We start from the raw sequence: 5,979 nt of genomic DNA on the forward strand, positions 1-5,979 counted from the left end.
GAAAGAGGCCTTTCCCAGAATCCCAGTCTTTCTCCCATAAAAGTTTATATGCAAAAAAAGCCAGAGTCCACATTAGTCAGCCTTAACAAGATGTGGGAACCTAATCATGGTTCTGTTTGGTATGCAGAAAAATCTTCTTGGAAGCAAATGCTAAACAAACATATATGAAAGTGCTTATTTAGCACTATTTACACAAACTTTTTACATTTAACATTCTCATATTAAAATTTTGGGGGGCAGGAATTGTGCTTCCGCCATCTTTCCAGCCCTCAGACGGGCACGGAAACGCTTCTGGAAGTAACATTGCGATGGCTGCCCTAAGAGAACCCCAAGTTCAGTTCAAACTTGTTTTGGTTGGTGATGGTGGTACTGGAAAAAACTACATTCGTGAAGCGTTATCTGACTGGTGAATTTGAGAAGAAGTATGTAGTTACCTTGGGTGTTGAGGTCCATCCTCTTGTGTTCCATATCAACAGAGGACCTATCAAGTTCAATGTATGGGATACAGCTGATCAGGAGAAATTTGGTGGACTGAGAGGTGACTATTAGATACAAGCTCAGTGTGCCATTATAATATTTGATGTAACATCAAGAGTTACTTACAAGAATGTGCCTAACTGGCATAGAGATCTAGTACGAGTGTGTGAGAATATCCCAATTGTATTGTGTGGCAACAAAGTGGATATTAAAGACAGAAAGGTTAAGGCAAAGTCAATTGTCTTCCACTGAAAGAAGAATCTTCAGTACTATGACATTTCTGCCAAAAGTAACTACAGCTTTGAAAAGCTCTTCCCTGGCTTGCTAGAAAACTGATTGGAGACCCTAACTTGGAGTTTGTCGCCATGCCTGCTCTTGCCCTGCCAGAGGTGGTCATGGACCCAGCCTTGGCAGCACAGTACGAGCACGATTTAGAGGTTGCTCAGACAACTGCTCTCCCGGATGAAGATGATGACCTGTGAGAAAGTGAAGCTGGGGCCCAGCGTCAGAAGTCAAGTTTTATAGGCAACTGTCCTGTGACGTCAGTGGTGCAGCGTGTTTGCCACTTTATAACATAGCTACGCAGAACATGTGCTTAATCTTTGGATGCTGAAGGAGATGGATGGGCTTTGGAGTGAATGTTGGAGTTTAAAAAAAAATAGCTTCATTTTTTGGAACCTGCATATTTAGGTGTTTTGGAACACAGTTCTTTCCTCCTTGAGTTTCAAATACAAGACTGCTATAGTCACATGACAGTATTGAGAGGGGGGAATCTTGTTTATTTCTGTCATTCCCATTCCTTTTCATTTAGAATCAGAATAAAGTTGTATTTCAAATATCTAAAAAATAAATAAATAAAATTTGAGGGGAGTGGGAGGAAAGTTCAAGAGGGAGGGAATATGTATACTTAATGCTGATTCATGTTGTTGTATGGCAGAAACCAATACAGCATTGAAAGGCAACTATCTTCCAATTAAAAAATAAAATTTTGTTTTCCTTTTAGATACTGTCCCAGTAGCTATATAACAGTCTGTTATGAGTATAGTTCAGATAAGAAAACTCTTTAATATCATGTACATATGGGTTGGGCTTCCCTGGTAGCTCAGCAGTAAAGAATTTGCCTGCCAAGGCAGGAGATGTTGGTTTGATCCCTGGGTTGGGAAGATTCTCTGGAGAAGGAAATGGCAACCTATTCCAGTATTCTTGCCTGGAAAACTCCATGGACAGAGGAGCCTGGCGTGCCTACAGTCTATGGGGTTGCAAAGAGTTGGACACAGCTTACTGACTTAACAAAACAACAGTTCAGTCAGTTCAGTTCAGTTCAGTCACTCAGTCGTGTCTGACTCTTTGCGACTCCATGAATCGCAGCACGCCAGGCCTCCCTGTCCATCACCAACTCCTGGAGTTCACTCAAACTCATGTCCATCGAGTCGGTGATGCCATCCAGCCATCTCATCCTTTGTCGTCCCCTTCTCCTCCTGCCCCCAATCCCTGCCAGCATCAGAGTCTTTTCCAATGAGTCAACTCTTCGCATGAGGTGGCCAAAGTACTGGAGTTTCAGCTTTAGCATCATTCCTTCCAAAGAACACCCAGGGCTGATCTCCTTTAGAATGATCTTTAGTTGGATCTCCTTGCAGTCCAAGGGACTCTCAAGAGTCTTCTCCAACACCCCAGTTCAAAAGCATCAATTCTTCAGTGCTTAGCTTTCTTCAACAGTTATGTTTGCAATAAGATTGTTCTTAGAATCTTGGGAAAGTATGTTTATTTTTCCAAAGAGCAATATGCTAAACTGGAAATCCTCAAACAAGCTCATGCTTTTCAAAATCTGTTGCTTAGTGAAAAGGACATCTAGGTTCTGTTGCTGGCGTTTACCCTCTGCCTGTGGGCTGGTCTTTGTGGAATGAACAGCTTTAAGGCCTGCTGACTTAGTAGCTATTTCTCCTCTCAACCTTAAAAGAGATGTGGAGAATACCAGGAGGGGAGCCAAGGAAGAACAAGAAGTCAAAGACTGCCAAGAGTGCCCGGAAGACACTGTTGTCATATTAAACAGAGCAAAAGGAACTAGGAGCATGGATCCTGCAAGTTCTTTGTGGTTTGGGGAATGAAGCCAGGACTCTGGTTTTCTCAGTTCTGTGGACTGTAGCCTGGTCAGTTTCATATGAGTGTGCATGCCTAGTCCTGAGAAGCATGGGTCTACAGCTATCAGGAGCCGAGAGTAAATTCTGCTCTATATACTATTCTGCTCTAAATTTGGCTCTAAATACTGCTACTATATAAGCAATCCAAAATTATTCTCTTCAAAGCATGGGGTGGTTACATTATCTCCAGGAAAAAGAGGCTCCATGTTCCATAGGGGAAAGCCCTTCTGAGGAAATGACATTTGAGCAGAGACTGGCATAAATCAAGGAAGTTTGTTATGTGGCTATCTAGAAGAACAACATTCCTGGCAGAGGTAACAGCACATACAAAGTATATTCTGAGACAGAAGTACATTTACCTCATTTGTTTACTTTTTATTATGGAAAATTTTAAGCATATACAAAAGTAAATAGAATTGCTTAATGAACCCCACGTATCTATCACCCTGCTTCTATACCTCCAATCAATTTATTAGTCTCCCTCCACATATTGGATTATTTGAAAGCAAATCCAAGACATCAGATAAATATTCAGTATGGATTTATAAAGGTGCAAACACTTTACTTTGACTTGATGCTACATCATTACCACATAAAAATTATCAACAATTCCTTAATATCATCCAGTATTCACTAGTGTTCAATTTCCCCATACTGGCTCATATATATTTTTGCTAATTGGTTTGTTAAAGTCAATTTTTAAATGAGGTGATCTGGAATGTCTAAGAATAGCAAGGAGGATAGTGTAGCTGGAAAGAATAGAACCCAATAAACAGCAAGTCTCGGCCCATTAAAGTAAGTGAGAGAAGGTGAGCAGAGGTTAGTTACCAGGAGGAAATGAAGAGGCTGATCCTGGCTGGCAGGGGTGCACAAGCTTCTGTTTGCGCTTGCCCGGTTTGCCCAGTTCCAGAAGAAGCCAACTAGAAGATGAGATGCCCCACCCCTGAGGTCCTTGAATTCTTTGTTCTCAGACACTCCTCAAAGTGTCCAGACTGGAGAGAACACCAACTTTTGTGCTCAGCACTAAACTGGGAACCTTTCTACACCAGCTCTTAATTCTCACAATAACCCTGCAAGATACGAATTCTTACTTGTAAAACATGAAACTAAGGCTCAGAGAGGTCAAGTGTCTGGTATGGTGTAGAGAACAGAATTGAGCACTGGCCCTGTGGCTCCAAAGCTGGTCTTTGCTTTCTGATATTATGTATTATATATGGATTTGTTTATTGTCTGTATCCTCCCCAACCAGAATATAAGCTCCATAAGGGCAAGAATCTTGTCTATTTTATTCACTGTGATCTTCCTGGGCCTAGAGAAAGTACCTTGAGTATAGGAAAAATACCTGGCACGTAGGAGAGATTAAAAATATTAATTCAATGAGTAAAGTACATGTTATATACCTTGAATCTCACGGGAAATGCTTTTACAAGGATTAACTCTACAAATTTCAGGGTCTTCGTGGTGCAATATGAGACTTCCGACTTTTTCTCTACTTCTTCAGTTCTTGCTACATCCACAGCACTGGGATGGCTTGGAATGTCATCACGGATGGGCAAGGTGAAGAAAGCTCTGAATTGATCCCAAATGCGATATTATTTTATACCTACTAGACTGGTAAAAAAGAAGGTCTGAAAACATCAAATGTTAGTGAGGATGTGGATTAACAGGAATTCTTATATGCCACCGGTGAGAATATGCATTGATACAGTCACTTTGAAAAAGTTTGGTACTAGCCTCTAAAATTGAACTTGCTCATACTCTGAGACTCAACAGTTCCAACTCCCACCCCGGCACTCCCAGACCTTATTTCTAGAGAACCCATAACTATTACCAACTGACACATTTACAGCAGCCTGGTTCACAATGGCAAAAAAATAAATAAAATTTAAAACTCATTAAGGAACGCAAATGTCCAAGGACTTTAGAGTGAATTCATAAGCTTTGCTATCATCAAGGAACAATACAGATGGATCTTTTTTTTTTTTTTTTTTTTTTCAGATGGATCTTTGAAACACATTCTTGGGTTTAAAAAAAAAGAGTAAACAAATGAAGTTATAGAAGATTAATTCAATATGATATTTTAATAAAAACAAAATGATACACAATTTAAAGATACATGCATATGTACCACAACTACTTTGTTGTTGCTGTGAGTTTTACTTTATTTAAAATTTTTTTATTTTATATTGGCTACTGCTGCTGCTGCTAAGTCACTTCAGTTGGGTCCGACTCTGTGTGACACCGTAGATGGCAGCCCACCAGGCTCCTCTGTCCCTGGGATTCTCCAGGCAAGAATACTGGAGTGGGTTGCCATTTCCTTCTCCAATGCATGCATGCATGCTAAGTCACTTCAGTCGTGTCTGACTCTGTGTGATCCCTATGGACAGCAGCCCACCAGGCTCCTCTGTCCACAGGATTCTCTAGGCAAGAATATTGGAGTGGGTTGCCATTTCCTTCTCCAATTTTATATTGGAATATAGCCAATTAACGATGTTGTAATAGTTTCAGGTGTACAGCAAAGCAACTCAGCCATACCACAACTACTTTTTAAGCATAGAAAAATAAAACACAAAAATTGAAGATGGTGGCTATCTCTGAAGAGGAGACAGATGAAAGAGGTTGGAGAGGAACATATGAGTAGATGCAAAAAAACCCACCCAATAATGTTCTAGTTCTTAAGTTTGGGTGGTGTGTTCATCACTGCTTATGAAAATACTTCACATTTCAAATCTTAGATATAAATGATGTGACTTCTTTTCTATGTATTGGCTATCAAATAAGTGCAAAATCAAGCCAGCCAGGCCAGGATGGAGCTGTGTGTGAAGGCACTGTCTGTCATCCTCACAGCCATCTGCTGGCTGCTGTCAGGGGCGTACTTGGAGCATCTGGAAGCTGTTGTTTACTGCACCATGGGTGCCAAGAGGTGAGGTGAATCTCATAAGTGACAAAGAAAACATTCACTCGAACTTGGAACTCCCAAGTACACATCCAGTAATTGCGCACCAGAGAGAAGACTTCATTCAGAGAAAGTGTAATTTATTTGTATTTAAACATTCCTTTACTGTTTGACAATGTGGTGATCCCACTGAGAGGTACCAGGAATTCAAATGCGTTCTTTTATAAACACTTTTCTTCATGCCCATCGTGTTGTATAAAGCTGCTAAAGATCATGCCTTTAGATTCGCTTAGGCTCTTCTCCACATACAAGGAGGTACACAAATGCTCAACTGCACATGTGGAATTAATGTGTCTGATAACACTTGGCCTCATATGAGAAAAGTCACTAATTTCATCACTCTTTCTAGAAGTTTCAGGAGTCCTGGCAGCTCTTGCAATATATAAATGGGGTAACTTCATTTATTCT

At 40.6% G+C, this 5,979-nt stretch overlaps 1 pseudogene; it reads left to right on the top strand.

Annotated features, from left to right (window-relative positions):
- The first annotated feature begins 308 nt into the window (after positions 1 to 308).
- On the top strand, positions 309 to 1,113 carry LOC113891880 (annotated as a pseudogene).
- Positions 1,114 to 5,979: the final 4,866 nt, after the last annotated feature.

The sequence above is a fragment of the Bos indicus x Bos taurus genome, chromosome 4, assembly GCF_003369695.1.
Source record: "Bos indicus x Bos taurus breed Angus x Brahman F1 hybrid chromosome 4, Bos_hybrid_MaternalHap_v2.0, whole genome shotgun sequence".
Taxonomy (NCBI): Eukaryota; Metazoa; Chordata; class Mammalia; order Artiodactyla; family Bovidae; genus Bos; species Bos indicus x Bos taurus.